Source organism: Pseudorca crassidens, chromosome 20 (assembly GCF_039906515.1).
Source record: "Pseudorca crassidens isolate mPseCra1 chromosome 20, mPseCra1.hap1, whole genome shotgun sequence".
NCBI lineage: Eukaryota > Metazoa > Chordata > Mammalia > Artiodactyla > Delphinidae > Pseudorca > Pseudorca crassidens.
The window spans coordinates 15,277,460-15,296,187 of NC_090315.1; the positions used below are offsets into that span (position 1 = coordinate 15,277,460).

General features: G+C 47.6%; 1 protein-coding gene and 1 non-coding gene across 15 annotated transcripts in view; one reads left to right on the top strand and one right to left on the bottom strand.

Annotated features, from left to right (window-relative positions):
* The window catches only part of SIPA1L3 (signal induced proliferation associated 1 like 3), a 237,344-nt gene that overhangs the window by 121,019 nt on the left and 97,597 nt on the right, over positions 1 to 18,728 (bottom strand). For 2 of the 14 annotated variants that reach the window (XM_067719496.1, XM_067719501.1), the window contains one exon: positions 15,873 to 16,057. The exons of the other annotated variants lie outside the window; for them this stretch is intronic. The gene's annotated coding sequence lies outside the window, so the exon portion shown is untranslated. The remainder of the gene's footprint in view (positions 1 to 15,872; positions 16,058 to 18,728) is intronic. 14 annotated transcript variants of the gene reach the window in all.
* TRNAR-UCU (transfer RNA arginine (anticodon UCU)) lies at positions 4,135 to 4,207 on the top strand. Its single transcript has one exon. It is a non-coding gene; the product is annotated as a tRNA-Arg (tRNA).

Below are 18,728 nucleotides of genomic sequence, written 5' to 3' on the forward strand. Positions count from 1 at the left end.
AACCTGAAAGCCCCTCACTAAAGAACTGATTAAATGCATTTTGATAAATCCATATAATACAACCCCAGGAAGCCACTAAAAAGAATGAGGGCACATCTAACATGCTGATAGGGTAAAATGCCCAAGAGACATTGATAAGGGACAAACCAAGCCGTGGAGAAACAGTATTATCACATATACACACACATACATATATACATACATACATACATATATATAAAAGTATGTGACATCTGGAGGAAAAAGTCTGATAAATAGTAATAATAATAATATCTACAAATATGAATCTAGCATTTCCCATGTACCAGCACTTTATATGTGTGTGTGTGTGTGGTGTGTGTGTATATATATATACATAAATATGTGTATATATATATACATGTATGTTACATATCATGTTCAGAAAACCCTATAAGGTAGATCCAATTACTGTCTCCATTTTACAGATAAGGAAACTGAGGCACAGAACTGTCAAAGATACATGTTGAAGTCCTAACCCCCAGTACCTCAGAATGTGACTGTATTTGGACATAAAGCCAAAGAGGTAATTACACACACAGAGACACGACCATGTGGAGAGACAGCAACAGGGCGGCTACCAGCAAGCCGAGGAGAGAGGCCTTGGAGGAAACCAACTCTGCTGGCACCTCGATCCTGGACTTCTAGCCTCCAGAACTGGAAAAAAAAACTGTTGTTTAAACCACCCAGTCTGTGTTTTTTTTGTTATGGCAGCAATAGCAAACTAATATAACTAGGTCACACAGCCAGTCGGTGCTGGAACCAGGATTTGAGCCCAGGCCGGCAGGGCTCCAGAGCCCATACCCTTAACAACATGGCTGACACAGCAAACCCTTTACCATGGTTGTTTTACCTCCAGAAAGTGAGACTGGGGGTGGGGTACAGGGAAAGGAGGAGTGAGACTTCGGATTTTTACTTCATAGGCTTTTATAATGCTTTATAATTTCTTAAAATATATCATAGTTTTAAAAATTAAAAACCAGTTACATGGAAATGAACATATACCACCCAACTCAAATGTGGGAGAAAGGAGTATATCTAGACCTGATTTGTCTTTTACAAGTTTCACTGTCTCTCATGGTTCCTAGGGAGGCACCACAGAGAAGCCAGAAGTGCCTGCACAGGCAGACATTCTGATGTGAATGAGAAGAAGAGAGGATAAAATATTTGAATCTTTAGAAACCTTTTTTTTTTTTTTTTGGCCACACCATGCAGCTTGTGGGATCTTAGCTCCCTGACTAGGGATAGAACCTGGATCCATGGCAGTGAAAGCCCGTGTCCTAACCACTGCGCTGCCAGAGAATTCCCTAGAAACGTTTAAACACCCAATAATGATGATGATAGTGATAATAATAATTGCTGATATTTTCATATCATATGTATGCCAGATACTGTCCTAAGTGCTTTTTAAAAACTTTTTGGCTGCATTGGGTCTCCGTTGCTGCACGTGGGCTTTCTCTAGTTGCGGCGAGCGGGGACGATTCTTCGTTGCGTTGCGCAGGCTTCTCACTGCAGTGGCTTCTCTTGTTGCAGAGCATGGCCTCTAGGCACGTGGGCTTCAGGAGTTGTGGCAGGTGGGCTCGGTAGTTGCGGCACGTGGGCTTAGTTGCTCGGCGGCATGTGGGATCTTCCTGGACCAGGGATCGAACCCGTGTCCCCTGCACTGGCAGGCGGATTCTTAACCACTGCGCCACCAGGGAAGTCCCTGTCCTAAGTGCTTTATATATATTATCTTGTTAAGTCCTCAAAATATTTTAGGATATAGATCCTATTACCATTCCTGTTTTCTATTTAAGGAAATTCTGAGGCTCAGAGAGGTTAATTCACTCGCTGGGTTAAATGGCAGGGTCAGGATTCGAACCTAGGCCATCTGGCTCCAGAATTTGCCCCTCATGACCATGCCCTCCTGCCTCGCCTCAGCTCTGAAGGGGCCACTCACAGAAAGGGAAGCCTGACTCAGGGTAAGAGGTGCAGGAAGAGGCACGAAGATGCATTCAGCCAGACTAGTAATCAGAGCATTAAAACCCGAGACCCCACTTTATTGGGGTGACGCAGATTAGGAAGCAGGATGATGACAGCAAGTGGTGAGGAGCCAATGGGAAGGCTGGACCCTCCTGCCCGCCGGGGAGAGCGTGGGCCAGAGCAGCAGCACGGAGAGCAACCCTGGCTATCCCTGGGGGAAGAGAGAATGCCTGTCTCCAGCCACAATGGGACCCCTGGACATAAACCCCAGGGGTTCAGAAGGACACAGGTATGTGGGTGCTCACTGAAGTACTGGCCGTGGTGGTGTGGAGCTGGGGGTGACTTGAACACCAGGGGACTAGAAACGTGAGGGTGGTGGATGCACGTCACATATGACTGTTCAGCAGGCAGACGTAAAGCACTGGAGCCCACAGAGCAACGAGATCTCAAAAACACGGCATTTGGTGAAAACCGGAAGAAAAAGAAAGAATTAGATATGGAGCCCAAAACCATTTCTGGAAGCAGATGCTTTCCTCAAACCTCAATATATATTTTGCAAGGATATGTACCTAGCTACAGACACACCACAATCACCCCAGAGTGGGGGAGGGGATGGAAGGAGGGCTAGAGGATGAAGAAGGAAAAAATAACAACAAAAGTTTACCCAGTGACACGGGAGGCAACACACACATCGTTTCCACCAACAGACAAGTAGTCTGTGGGAGCAGGACTTGACTTGCCCTCCAATTTCTGGGGTTACGTGAGGGCGGAAGAAGAGGCAGAAGGCAGAAACTGTACACAAATCACTACACTTCTTCAAAAGAAAATCTTTGCTCTCAAATGCCACGGTCTGTTGGGCCTGACACAATTTGTTAACTTTGCCTTGGTCAGGGACCGAGTCTGGAGGCCTTTCTCAGCTGTGGCAGGCATCTGGTTATCTACTCAATACCCACTCCCCTCTTCCCCTGGAAGATGGACCCCAACTGGTCAAAGGCAATCAGGACATGGCATTCCTCTGCGGAGTTGACTGGCCTGGTAAGGAGAACACATGACCTCAGCTGGACCAATCCTAGACTAAAGGGAAGTATTTATAACCCATGAGGGACTGGGCTCTTTTTTTTTTTCTCTCTCTCCTGATGTCTGTGGACAAGAAAGCAGGTGGCCCTGTCACTGGCAGCCATCTTGGGGCCACGAGGCACACATATATATAGAGAGAGAGCGAGAGAGCGAGAGAGAGAGAGAGCGAGAGCAAGAGAGAGAGAGCGAGAGAGAGCGAGAGCAAGAGAGAGAGAAAGCTCTAGGATGAAGCTAACACTGAGAACCTTGATGGCAGACATTTGAGCTGCTGACCCTACCTCGCCTGCCTCCCACTCACTTCTAGACTCCCAAGACATATTAAATGTCTTTACCGTTGGCCAGATGATGTCAGTGTTTTTGTTACTTGCAACTAAAAGCATCCTAACCGAGACCCACAAACTAGGCAGCCATTTTTCGACTGTTAAACGGGGAAAATCCCTGCAAGAGGGAAATGGGGCATCTGAGACACCAACGGGAAGGGATGCTGAATCCCTACGTACAGAGAACATTTACAAGTCTCCAGGTGCATGTCCCCTGCCTGTTGGGTCAGCACCACACATGCGATGCCACAGAAACAGGCAGTGGCGCTGTCCCTGGCACACAGGGGGTCCGGAAACCTTCCGCAGTGGGTTACTTCGTTTCCTTCATTCTTCACAAGAACCCAGTTGCAGCCAGTTTCCTATGTTCTATTTCTCCTGAAAACGGCAGGGGGTTAATCCCCAGCTGGCTGGAGCTGAGGATGAGAGACAGGACAAGAAGCCCAGCCTGGCTCTCCTGCAGCGACTCTGTTCCTGAATCAAAGGCTGGACGTCTGGATGTAGGTACCCTGATATCTGAGCACAGCTAGACTCTGACATGGCACACGGCCTGGGGACTTCAGCGAGGAGACCCCACCAGCTGCGGTGCCTCACTACCGCATCGGAATCAAGGGAAAGACCCAAATGAGATGAAAGGGGAGTCAAGGAGACCTGCCCTCTGGAGCTGGCCTGCCCTGGTGCCAACGGCCTCTCTGCCATTGTGACCCTTGACAAGTGATTTCATTTGAGCTGCCTCATCTATAAATCAAGAACAGGGACTTCCCTGGTGGTCCAGTGGTTAAGACTCTGCACTTCTACTGCAGGGGGCACAAGTTCGATCCCTGGTTGGGGAAGTTCTGCATGCCGTGCAGTGCGGCCAAAAAGAAAAAAAAATTTTTAATAAAAATATAAAAAATAAAATAAGAACAGAAGTACCCATCTCACAGAACTGTTGTACGGATAAAATGAACTAACACGTGCAAAGTGCTTAGCATGGAGCCTGGCACAGAGTAAAAGCTTTAAGAAATGTGAGCTATTTTATTATCATTATGATCTCATGGTATCTGTCTAATAAAGTATAATTACATACAGTAACATGTACCTGTTTGATGAATTTTGACACATGTCTACACCTGTGTAACTCACACCCCAAACAAGATGTAGAGGCTGCCAACCACACACATTAACTGAGCACCTTGTTCCAGGAGTCATTCCTGACCCTCTTCTTCACAGACTGGTCTGTTGAAGACCTACAAGGCTCTCTCGCCAGTTCGCTTTCATCTGCATTCAGGCCCACTTGCTGTAGGCTCTGTCCTCCAGTTTCCCTGACCCCAATCTCTCAGTGTGGCAGCCACAGTTATCACTTAAAAATGCAGATCTGACCAGGTCCCTCTCCTGCCTGAAACCCTTCTGGGGGCTGACCTCAGGGTAAACCCTCAACCCCTCCCTTGGCCTACAGGCCCTATGCTCTGCCCTGCCCTGCCCATCTCCCTCACCTCTGCAGACAGATCCAGATCCCCCTTTCTCTCTCTTCCCATCTCACTGGCAAATTTTTTTAATATCCATTTTTACTGAGGTAATTGTAAACTCACGTACACTTGTAAGATGATACAGAGAGATACTATATACACTTTGCCCAGTTTGGCAAATGGTAACTTTCTGCAAAAATGAAGTACAATATCATAACCAGGAAATGGACATTGAAACAATCTACCGACTGTATTCAGATTTCCTGTATTCATTTGTGTGTGTGTCTTCTGTTCTATACCACTTCATCACCTGTGTATGTCTATGTATCCACTATCACAACCAAGATATGAGCAGTTTCATTATCACAAAGATAGATCCCTCATGTTACCTTTTATAATCACACTCACTCCTTCATAACCCTCTATCCCTAACCCCTGACAACCACCAATATGTTCTCCATTTGTATGATCTGGCCATTTAAAAATGTTGTATAGGGGCTTCCCTGGTGGTGCAGTGGTTGAGAGTCCGCCTGTCAATGCAGGGGACATGGGTTCGAGCCCTGGTCTGGGGAGATCCCACATGCTTCAGAGCAACTAAGCCTGTGCACCACAACTACTGAGCCTGCGCTCTAGAGCCGGCAAGCCGCAACTACTGAGCCCACGTGCCACAACTACTGAAGCCCGTTCTCCGCAACAAGAGAAGCCACCGCAATGAGAAGCCCACGCACCACAACGAAGAGTAGCCCCCTCTCACCTCAACTGGAGAAAGCCCGCGTGTAGCAATGAAGACCCAACGCAGCCAAAAATAGATGAATTAAAAAAAAAAAAAAAGAGTGCAATGGCTGGGTCATATGACAGTTGCACACTTAGTTTTTAAGAAAGTGCCAATCTGTTTTCCAGAGCGGCTGTACCACTTGACATTCCCACCAGCAAAGTATGAGAGACCCAGTTCCTCCACATCCTTGTCACTGGCAACTCTGGATCATTCATTCGACAGATATTATTGAGCAGCTCCTGTGTGCCAGGTACTAGATGTTGGGTTTATACCACCAAACAAGACACATAATTCACATTATCAAATAGGAGCTTACACCCTAAAGGGTGTAGATAGGCAGAACACAAGTCAACAAACTGAGTAAGTGCTAAGAAGAAAATAAACAGTGATGTGATAAGGAGAGTGGGCAGGCAGGCGGCACAGCACAGTGATTATGAAGCCACACAGCCTGGGTTCAAATCCTGACTCCACCACTTCCCAGCTGTGGGGCTTAGGCAAGTGACCTGACCTATCTGTGCCCTGGTTTCCTCATCTGGTTCCTATGAATACCTACCTCCTAGGGTTGTTGGGAGGACTGAACAAGATCCTGAGTGCCACGGGGCCAGCCACTCAGGTCTGGATGTGGACTCCATCAGTTCAAAAGTCTCTATAAGAGCCTCTGAACTACCGCATTGCTGAGAAGCCACACTTAAAAGTTTTGTGGGTTCCCCGAGACAGGATGCACCCAAGTGCTCAGAAGGAAGACCCCTCACCCCCGCCCTGCAAGGGTCAGAGCCCCGCTCTGGGAGCTCTGGGAATGGGTGGCCATGGACACGACAGAAGAAGGGACAGCAAGGCCCTCCACTTACCCAGCAACTGGCAGAGGCCACTCCAGCAGAGGAGATGCCAGGACAGGATCAGAGGAACTGCTCAGGGTACCTGGGCCTCTCCATATACCCTGGGAATCTGACACCATTCCCAGGCTGGAGGACTCATCTGAGCCCTTGCTGAGGGCCTGGGGCACAGGGCCTCCCCAAACTCTTGGCCCACAAAACAGCCATTTCCTGTGCAGAGCTGAGGAGACAAAGGTAACCTGGAAACTCTCCTCTCCACCCCGTCCCACCTCTCTCCAGGGCCTGGCCCACAAGAGAGAACTGACAGAAGCATATTGGTTGGCATCTTACAAAAGAAATAGGGAAATGGGTGGAGGTGGAGCTATTGGCAGCTCCAGGCCCAGGAGGAAACAAGGCCATTGTTGAGGGGGGCAGGCTGGGGTTCCTTCTCTGAGAGGATGGGATCATGAATCAGCGAGGCCCCGAGCCTTTCTGAGGAAGAGGCGATGCTGCAGTGACCTGTTTTGCGGGCCTCCCAGTGGCCGGGATGGATCAGCAAGCTGCTTCTTTCCTAAGGATTGATGAGTCTGGAACCAGGGCACCTTCTCCTTATGCAGACTGCAGACTGAGGGCCAGAAGGCAGCACAGCACTTCAAGGTGACAGGGGAGGGCTGGAGTCTCTGACCCTGACCCTGGCTTGCAGCAGTTGGTACAAACTGTTCTGGGGGAGGAGGGAGTCAGGACACCAGACCTTGAAAGTGCACACAGGAGCTAAAAAGCTAAAGCAAACCAAACCAGCATCATGGGTCTTGGGGCCATGGGAAGAGGTCCAAATCATTACGGATGGTTCGCCAGGCCCAGTATGACCCAGGCTGCTAACCTGTCCCCCCATCCCTCTGCTCAGGCCACACCAGCCTCTGTTCCTCCAGCACATCTCAGGGCCCTTGTACAGGCTCTTCTTCCTGCCCCCAAACACCAGCCTCCAGCCTGCCCCTGGGCAAGTTCCCACTTATCCTTCAAGTCTAGGCTTACAGGTCACTTCTTCTCAGACACTCCCAACCCCACTCCAGCCTTGAATAAGACCCCACCTCCAGCCCTGTTACTCTCTTTCAAAGGCATTCTGGGCTTTTCTTTTAGAGTTTAATTACCAGTTAAATTATGTGGTTATTTGAGTGATTATTTGATATCTATCTCCCCCCAGTAGATGGGGAATGCCATGAAGTCAGACTAATAGCTCATCACGTTTATGGAACACCTACAGGTGTCTTACAGCATTGTCTCACAGACCCCTTACAATAGCTCTATGAGGTCAATACTCTGATTATCCTAATTTACAGATGGGGAAGCCGTATCAGTCCTGGTCACGGGGCCAGGCACTCAGCAAATGGTTAGTTTGGGAGAGGGCACACGGATGTCTGGGTTACACTTTCAATTATTCCCTCCCCCTAATACCCACGGTGTGTGGAGGGGAGCCCACTGGGAAGCCCAGGTCCACGGAACACACGACTGTCACTCACACTCTGGCACGATAGCCTCTGATTCCAAGGGCTCCTTCTGGTTCTAATCCCTCCCCAATCCAACAAGATACTAACTGAGCATATTTTTATTGTGCAGCTACTGTGTGCCAGGTGTGGCCAAAGCACTAGAGACACAGCAACAAACAAAACACACGGCGGGGGTGGGGGGGGCGATGACTGACGACACGTTCACAGGCTGGTGTCTGCCAGGGAGATGGATACAAAGTCCTGTTGTTCTGCAGTAAACAGATCAGTGGTTTTGTGTGTGTGTGTGTGGAGGGGGGGCAGAGGGTGGAAGGGTGCAAACAAATAGGCAGGGCTGTGAAGCTACCCTGTATGATGCTGTAACAGTGGACACATGTCACACACGTCAAAACCCATAGTATGTAGAACACAAAGCATGAACCCTAACCGTAAACTATGTACTTTAGTTAACAACGATGTATCAGTATTGGTTCATCAGTTCTTAAAACAATGTACCACACTAATACGAATGTAAATAAAAGGGGAAACTTTTATTTAGAGTGGGCAGAGAGGGAGTTCGTGGGAACTCTCTGTATTTCATGATCAATCTTCTGTACACCTTTTAAAACTGCTCAAAAAAAAAAAAAAAAAAAAGCAAAGCTGTGTTTCTCTTGAATCCACTCCCATCAGCTCTATCCTTGATTCTCCCACCATCTTCACCTTCTCCTCGCAAATCTCCACTCTGCTGGCTCTCAACTCAACGCCTTCACTAATCACCTGGTGCTCAGGCCAAAACCTCAGTGCCATCCTCCTTCTCTCAACCCCACATTCAGTCCATTCATAGTTAGTATTGGCTCCAGCTTCAAATCATGGTTAGGATCTGCCCGCTTCGCCCTGCTGCACCTCCCACCCCCGCCAGCCTGGACCATGAACTGTAGCAGGAGCTCCCTCCCTGATTTCCTGGCTCCCTCCCCTGGTCCCACACACAACCAGAGGGACTCTGCTAACTTGGGTCAGAACATATCCCTCCACTGCTCGGAACCGTCCCACTATACATTCAGGAAAAAGCCTCGTCCCTATAAGGCCTCACGTGTAACTCTCTGACCTCATCTCCTCCCACGCTGTCTTTATTTCACCTACTGAGGTGGGTGTGTAATGGCATGTCATTGTGGTTAGCACCTGCATTTCCATGATGATGATTAAGGATGGTGAGGCAGGTACTTTAAATAATAATAACAATAACAAATGGTTACCATTTACACAGAACTTATTATGTGCCAGGCACTATGCTAAGTGTTTTTTTTGTTTTGTTTTGTTTTTTGTGGTACGCGGGCCTCTCACTGCTGTGGCCTCTCCCGTTGCGGAGCACAAGCTCCGGACGCGCAGGCTCAGCGGCCATGGCTCACGGGCCCAGCCGCTCCGCGGCATGTGGGATCTTCCCGGACCGGGGCACGAACCCGCGTCCCCTGCATCGGCAGGCGGACTCTCAACCACTGCGCCACCAGGGAAGCCCTGCTAAGTGTTTTATATATACAGCTTGCCCTTTCCAAACCTCTTAGGCCAAATGAGTTCTGGGATTCTGGATGATTTGATTTTAGAAAAGCAATGGAGAGCTTATACCCAGCAGGGTCTAGGGAAGCATCCGTCACATCAACATTTCTGCAGTGATGATAATCTGTCTATTGGGGTAGCATTCCACCTGGGATTGTGGATCTGTATTAAACCCCTGAATCCCCACAACCACTTTGCGAGGCAGGCAGTGTTACCATCTCTCGTTTATAGATGGGGAAACTGAGGCATGGGAAGGTTAAGTGCCTTGGCCACACTTGCACAGGTAGAAGTGGAAGGCTGGGATTCCAACACGGGCCTTTTGTACTACCGTCCTCTTTACTGGTTCTTAGGGTAGCTGACAGGAAATTAATCAATACTGAATGAATGAATAAATGAATGAGATTAAGCTGGGCAAGTGAGAGAACTCAGGCTTTCCAAGAAGTTACTGCTCATGGCAGGAAGATCAAATACCACTGAGCTAACTGTATGTGTTTAACCTACTTAATTTAGTTTGAATACAAGACCTATCCAAATATAAAGCAAGATTTCCCCCCTGAAAAATGACCCTCAGCAATAAGAGCTGTGTTTCAAAGTTTTCATATTATTTTATCTTGATGAACAAAGTGCAATTTGGGAAAAGCCACATTAGCATCTAAAGATTTCAGTGATGCTAGTTTTGGCAACAATGAAAAAGGAGGCATATATTATAATAGACTCAGGAACTGTTCCCGAGGGCTTGACCTCACGATTCCAAGTGTTATAAGTCACTTAAAGAGGCCCTTTAAAGATAGAGAGCAAGATAGGGACAAATAATTGTAAGCAACATTCATTTAATTAACTAGAATTTTGAAAACTGAAAAAAGGCTGTGGAAAGTAAGACTGAAAACTATCTTGAGGCAAAGTGCTGCTGTGTGGGATGAAACTGAATTTTCCTAAACTGTCATTTATTATTCATATCGGAATCATTAGTCTGATTGACTCAAAAATGAGTGCTTATGTAACTGCTTTTAAATGTTCCCATTTTTTCATTTATTCATTTTCAGTAACTGTCTTAAAAAAAAAAAAAGTGTCTTTTTCCCTTAATGTAACATAGTAAAAGTTATTGGCTACACTTTAGAGATCACCAATATACAACTAAAAGGGGAATTTTAAAAAGTTGTCTAATGATATATGACTGCTTGGGATACAGTTTCCAGCAACAACTTAATACACAGATTCAAGAAGTACCACATCACAAGCACTTCAGATGGAGGTGGAAATGATGTATTCTGGAAATATGGGTAGATGACTCAGAAAAGGGGCTCTAATGATGATAAGGAGGCCTTATGTGAAGAGTGTAACATTTTATGATGTGAGAGGATCTAAGCCACATTTTGAATTCAACATTTTTGATGTCATGATTCTAAATGTGTCACAAAATTAATAAATTGAAAAATACAGACAGGCAGCTGATTATGTCATCAATATCCCTAAACATTTCAAGCAGACCCCAAAACGTAAAAAAAAATTTTCTCTTTGGAAAGATGGGGAATCATCTTGTCTTGGGATACACACAGTATTCTTTTTTTTTAGTGCAAGTATATATTTTTTAAATCTGGAAGGAACACTCCAGGCTTGAAAAAGTGATTATCTTGGCAGAGTCTGGGTCCTCTGATTTCTTTCTTTTAAACAACAAGCAAGTATTACTTTGATAATCAGACATGCATATAAACAACACAGCTTTATAACGTGAAGCTCACCGAAGGGCACAGTAAAGCAACAGTTCCCACCCTCAGCCGCACCCTGGAAACATCTGGGGAGCTTTAAAAAAAAACCCCATCCCACGCCTGGTCCTACCCTTGGTGACTCTAGTGAAATGTTCTGGGGTGGGGCCCAGGCCTTGGGGTTTCTTAAAGCTCCCCACGTGACTCTAATATGCCACAAAGATGAGAATTATTATTAAAGCAAAAATTTTCAATTTTTTCTGCAGAACATGTTACTAAGTGCCTTTCAGAAAATAAAAAGATTCCATAGTCAAAGAAGCAGGTTTCTTCCCTGCAAGATTTCTCAGAGCCTGTACTATGCAAATGTGTACCAAGCCTTTTACAAGAGGAGGACACAGTACAAGGTGGACAGATATCTCTGTGTGCGTGTGTGTGTGTGTGTGTGTGCGTGCTAGTGCACGCGCGCGTGTGTGCTCAGCATCCTTTCTTTCCAGCAGCCATGTTGTTAGCAAGTCCTGGCCATTCTACCTCCTAACCTGCCCCCCTCCTCACCCTCCACTCCCTCCCATCCTGGTTCTGTCCTCCACCGTCTCCCGTCTGGACTATGGCAGAAGCCTCCTCCCTGCTCTCCCACTGGCCCTATAAATTCACTGCCTACAAAGGTGGACTACAGAGATCCTTGGGGCGCACAGAGTTTGAAAAAGCTTCTGTTCCCACCCCTGAGACTCCCTGCAATGTCCCAACTGCCACCCAATGATCATGGAAGGGACCTGTCTTAAGGTAAAAGTGCATCATGGACAGCCCAGCTGCTGCAGAATGAACCTGGGTTCTCCACCACGCCATCCATGTTGAGCTGCCCAATCACCAGCCCAGAAGGCAGCCCCAAAACACTTGGACTTGGGGAGCCCACACATTTCCTGACAGCTTAAGCCAGCACAAATGGGGTTTGCTTCTACTTATAGCCCAAAGAATCCAAACTAAATGCTCTCTATTAAATGACCCTATTTCATTGCTCAGAAGTTTTTTCACGAAGTACAATTATATTATTTGTTTCTCTTCTGGTTTCTTATCTGTCTCCCCTTCAAGAATGCCAGCTCCGTGAGAGCAGGGACGTTTGTCCGTCTTGTCCATAGTTACGTCCCTCGGACCTGAAACACTGTCTGCCAAAGAGCTGAAACTCAGCATTTGCTGAAAGAATGACTGAGCTCATTTGATTCTTTCAACAGCTCCAAAAGGTAGGTGTTAACAAATACCAAACTCCTCCTCACAGCCACGCAGACCCTGCATGGTCTGCCCCCAGCTTCCTCTCCCCAACTCCGTATCCTACAGTGTTGCTGGCCACCTTCCAGTTCCTTCCCAGAACCAAGCTCCTTCCCAGCTCCAGAACTCCGCTGATGCTGTTCCCTCTACTGGGACTGCTGCCCCCACCCATTAAGGTCTACACATCCTTCAGGCCTCCCCTCAAACGGCAGTCCTTATGAGAGACATCTCCTGACCTCTCGAAACATGTCAGGTTCCCCCGGATAGGCTGTCATGGCTCTTCCATCAGGGCACTTAGTGCAGATGTAATGACACAGCGGCTTCTATGAATTCTTACTGAGGTTCTGTTTCCTCCACCGAACCTCTGTACTTCCACAGCCCTCTTAGAAAACCCGGCACACAGTAGGTGCTTAATAAATACCACACTTGCCTATTGTGGCCAGGATATTTACTGCTCACTGAATACCCACATGCTCCCACATCCCAGCCCCTTGCAGTTAGTTAGGCAAGGCCACACGGCTAGTTCTGGGTGTGAGCAGAGGTGGCCTGCGTCACTCTGGCCTTGGCATCTAAGTGCTGCGGTGTGACCCTCTAGTTCCCCTGTACTGCCATGGTGACCCTGGAGACTGTGTGTTCCAGTTGTGATGCTACAAGACAGGGGAGCCCCCCCCCCCGCCCCATCCTGGGTCCCTGAGGTTCAAGGCAAAGCCCCCAGCTGAGATGACTTGGGTCATGAGTAAGAAATAGACATTTGCTGTGTTCAACCTCTAGGATTTCAGGGTTAATTTGCTCCTGCAGCGGAATCTTGCCTCTCACTGGCATTCTGTGTGAATGAATGAAGGCAGACACAACTGTGATTACAGATTGGGAGGTGAGGAGCAAGGCGGTGGCCTTCAGCTGGCAGTTCTGAACTCAGGGCGAGAGGGGCAGACTGCATAACTACTCCCCGGGGAATCGCCACTTTCAGTGCCTGATGAGGCAGATGAAAGGACCCAGAGCCCCCACTCCCTTCAGACAGAGCCCGAGGCCTCGGGGCGCTCATCAAACACAGCTCCTAAGGGATCACAGCCAAGTCTCAGCCCCTGGGAATTGGGAAGAGGCTGCTCAGAAGCCAGCAACACCCTGGGAAAACCCTATTAGTTAGGGGAAGCTGAAACAGCAAGGCTGCATGAAGGGCCTGGGCTAATTCGGGCTGACAACCTTCCCTCGGAATCACCCACTGGGGCTCTGCCCTCCCAGCTCCATCCCAGAGAATAAATCACACTGTCAGGTCTAATTTGGGACTCGGCTGATGGGTTGAGCAGAGAGAGCATCCATGCGTTCTGGCCACAGAGGTCAAGGGCAGCCCACATGCTGGAGGCCAATGTGAAAGGCCTGGGGACTAATTGGAAAGGGGACTGGGAGACCGGAAGCTATGGGTTTCCAATACCCACCAAGGAAACTCCTCTCTTCTCCCGTAAAATTTCTGGCCCAGGCCTCAGTTGTACAAGCCCTGTTTCCAGAGCACAGTCCAGCTATATCCAGGCACCATGCTAGCTCAGGGCTGGGCACGAGGTAAACACTCCTATTTGCTGAATAAGTAATCCTAACAGCAGCAGTGAGTGCTTATTATTCTCTTCCAGGCTGGTGACTAGGCTGCCTAATTTCTGACATGCAGTAAAGGCTAATGAATCTAAGTGGCCACCAGCGCCATCTCATCTGTTATATGACTACTTCGGCCAGGCACTAAGTACTTGAGATTCACAGTCACGTTGTAATTCCCAAAACAACCTTAGGAGGAAACGGAAGCTCCCAGAGTTAGGCTCCCTACTTGGGGCTCGTCAGTGATCAAGCTAAGACTAGACCCCAGGTTAGCTGGACTCTGTGCTCTCGGCCACTGTGTCAGCCCGTTGTGATGGATTTCGCAGCCTTCAAGAAGCTGGCCCTGAAGCCCCAAGCCAGTGTCAGGTGTCTCCTCCGAGTTCCCATGGCCCTGTGGCTTTCCCTCTTAGGACTCTCATGACTCTCATGACAGAGCTTTCCCCAAATACTCTCTATCCAAGAGGGTATCCCTGTAAGCCTAGTGCTCAAATGGGATATGTTTGCTGGATGGACGGATGGAAACCCAAGTCCAAACCCTTCATCTTACAGAGGAAGGGGGTGGAGATTCAGCAAGGAGAGCTGCAGTGAAAGAGTTTCACTGAAGAAAGGGGAGGTGGAGAAGAGGGGGGGAAATTGCTCCTTGACAAATCTCTATTCTTCCTTCAAAGCCCAAAGCTGCTTCCAGGAGACCTCCCTGACCCCCAGGCTTGCCTGGGCACTTCCTGTGGGCTCTCATCAGCCCCTGGGGTTCCCGCATACAGCCCTGACCACCCTGGGCTGTCACTGTCTGAGGGCCTGCTCCCTCCCTGGACGAGGAGCCCCCCAAGTACAGGGTCCGCTCAGCCATGAGGCCGTCTCACCCACACCACTACACTACAGGGATGGGCACCGAGGGGGCGCAAAGTAAATGTGTGTTGAATCAACCAGCAGAACCCCAAGAAAGGAAAGAAGGCTGGAAGCGTCATTCTGGGAAGAAGAGTTAAAAGCACAGGTACAGTGTGTTTGGAAAAGGAGGCCAGGAGAAGACTCTGCCATCTGCAAGCCACCAAGGGCTGCCAGGAGGAAGATGTGTGCCTGGTGCCCTTCATCAGGACTGGACCAGAACCAGTGAGAGACAGCTACACAGAATGGATGTGATTCACGAGGAAGCTTTTTAATGATCAAAACTTCCCTAAAGCAAAATATGCTGCCCTGTCCCTCCCTTCCTAGATGAATTTAAACTGAGGTCAGATAGCTAGCAGTCTGGGACCCCAGGACCTCTTACGAAGTGACAAAGTGTAGTGGCCAAGAGCGAGGGCTCTGGAGACACTGCAAAGGTTCCCACCCTGGCTCCTCTGCTTGATAAAGGGCGTCACCACTCTCTGCCTCAGTTTCCAAGTCATTACTATGGAGAGATCACAGCAGTGACATCATAGGGTGGGTGGAAGGACTGAATGAGATCATGCAGCCCTTACAGCAGGGCTCGGCATAGAGTCTGCACCCATTAATGTTCATTATTATTGTTTTTGTTCCCCTGTGGAGCCAGACGCTGTTGGCTGGATAACCCAACTGACACTCTCAGTTCCCTTTTTCTCTGGCTTCCTCCTCAGGAGAGGCTGAAAAGCCAAACAACATTTCTCACCTTCCTTGAAATAGGGAGAGGCTATGTGACCCATTTCTGGTCAATGAGATGTAAGTGGAATCTTCTGGGGAGGGGGATTCTGGGATTGCTGAAGTGGTTCAGAACTGAAAGAAAACCACACTGCTTGGAGTTGACTCTCCCCCTTCCTTGTTCCAGTTGTAGCTGCAAGCAGCAACCTTGCAGCCATGAGGGAAAGGCCAAGGGAATCAAGGAGGCCCCAGCCCGGACGTCCCTCAGCCTCTGAACTGACATCGGCAGCCAAGTACCTCTGGGTTTGTTGTTATGGGAGAGAAATTGAGCCTCATTTGTTTAAGCTGCTGTGAGCTGGGTTTTCTGTTTTTGCCGCTGAAAGCATTCCTGGCTGATACACCCATCATGACACAAATGGCTCAGGGCACATGTCCATGGTCATCGTTTGCCAGCCTCAGTTCAGGTCCCCGGCTGAGAACCCCTGATCCAGAGGAGAAAGAGTGGAAGGTCAAGACAGGACCGCGTTTACCAAACCTCACTAGCTGTGCTTCACCCTTCCTTTTCAACTGCATCTATGTCCCAGCTGTACAATTACTTACTTAATAGTTCCTTTAAATCAACTCACTTTTAAACTTGAATATATATACATATATGTAAAACAAAATCTACATTCCTACCAAAACAAAAAACTGGTATCTTTTGTTCCAAAGGTAACTTAATGAATAAATACAATGAGGGACTTCCCTGGTGGTCCAGTGGCTAAGACTCCACGCTTCCAATGCAGGGGGCCTGGGTTCGATCCCTGGTTGGGGAACTAGATCGTGCATGCCACAACTAAGACCTGGCACAGCCCAATAAATAAATATTTAAAATAAATAAATAGATAAATAAGGAAATAAATAAATACAGTGAAAATGAACAAAAGATATTCATCCACATATCCCTGAAAGTTAGCTGATGTAGCATAATTTGGGTTCCATGGACAAGCAAGAATTCCTCATTTCTGTCTTCTATTGGGGAAAAAAAATCACCAGATCTGGCAAGACTTGGCATTTCCCCAGGGCAACAAATGGGCTAGAGCTCAGTAGGGGCTGCCCCTCAGAGAGGTAACACATTTTCCTGTTTGCCACAATTCCTGAAACCCTGTTCAGAAGTGAGAGAATTCGTTTAGCTCTCCTGGCTGGCAGATGGAAGAATTAGGTCGGGGTCCTGCCTTGTTCCTTCCCTTCAGGGCCTCCTCAGAGAGGCCTTCCTGGATCACCTGGTCTAAAATCACCCCCTTGGACTTCCCTGGTGGTCCACTGGTTAAGACTCCGTGCTCCCAATGCCGGGGGCATAGGTTCGATCCCTGGTTGGGGAACTAAGATCCCACATGCCGCACGGTGTAGCCAAAAAAAATAAAAATTAAAATCAAATCAAATCACTGTTGCTCCCAGTCAGTCCTCTTTCCTGCTTTACTGATCCCTGTAGTACTTATCCCCACATTTACTCGTTTGTCTGCTTATTGTTTTATCCTCCAGTAGGATGTCAGTTCCTGTAGGGAAAGGACTGTGTTTGTTTTGTTCATTCCTGAATCCCCAGCACCTGGACCATAACAGTAGGTGCTCAGAGGCCTTTGTTGAGTGAAGGGAAGAAATGAATGAAGGAACAAATGAAACCCTGTCTCCTGCTTTCCAGTCCCTAAGGCGCTCGTTACCATGTAGGAATGACGCCGGTCCTCCTGCGGTTTAAGAGGCAATACTAGGAATTCACTCAGAAACTGGAACCTTTTACTGCATTAAAAAGGGACGAGCTAGATTAAAATGAGTATCTATGACGCCACACAGATATATGCTAATAACCGAATAACTGAAATAAATGAGGGAGAAGGGACAGGTCTCCCTTAACAGAACCAATTATGTGGACAACTCATAAATGTAGAAGAAATGAGGGACATACAAAATTCACCATTAGGGAGATACCACAGTGATAACTGTTGCAGGCAAGATTCACCCTACCAATGCATGCCAAAATGAGCACGTGCAAGTTCAAGGAGAAACAAGTGTAGTCTCAGAGCACCTCCCCCGAGATAACTATCAATTGCAAAGGGAAAAACCAGTTACTGGGCAGTGGAGTAACCCAGCAGACAGCACCTGCTGGAGTAACCCAGCAGACACTGGGCAGTGGAGTAACCCAGCAGACAGCACCTGGATGAAGTGATCCAGGTTAACAGCACCAGTGATGAGACACATGGACCCGCTGGTGCCGTGCACCGAGGCGGGCCCCTCACCTCTGCCAAATAATGCATAAGCTCAGCCCTGTCATGAGGAAACATCAGACAAAGCCAAACTGAGACAATCCACAAAATAGCAGGACAGTTCTCTTCCAGAGTGTCACGGTCATAAAAGACAAGGAAAGACTGAGGAACCGATGCGGATTGGAGGAGGATTAAAGAGACATGACAACTAAATGCAGTAAGGATCCTGGATAGGGTCTTGGAAAAGAGAAAGGACATCGTAGAAAAACTAGTTGAAATATGACTGAAGTCTATAACTTAGTTCATAGTACTAGACCAGTGGTCATTTCCTAGTTTTAATAGTTGTGCTACAGTTGTATAAGATGGTAGCATTTGGGGATGCTGGGTGAAGGGTAGATAATGTGAACTCTCTGTACTATTTTTGTCACTTTTTTTAAGTCTAAAATTCCTTTAAAATAAAAAAGTTAATACAGAATTGTATGGCCATCATCAAAAAGTCTACAAACAATAAATGCTGGAGAGGGTGTGGAGAAAAGGGAACCCTCTTGCATTGTTGGTGGGAATGTAAATTGATACAGCCACTATGGAGAACAGTATGGAGGTTCCTTAAAATACCAAAAATAGAACTACCATACGACCCAGCAATCCCATTGCTGGGCATATACCCTGAGAAAACGATAATTCAAAGAGTCATGTACCAGAATGTTCACTGCAGCTCTATTTACAACAGCCAGGACATGGAAGCAACCTAAGTGTCCATCGACAGATGAATGGATAAAGAAGATGTGGCACATATGTACAATGGAATATAACTCAGCCACAAAAAGAAACGAAATTGAGTTATTTGTAGTGAGGTGGATGGACCTAGAGACTGTCATACAGAGTGAAGTAAGTCAGAAAGAGAAAAATAAATACC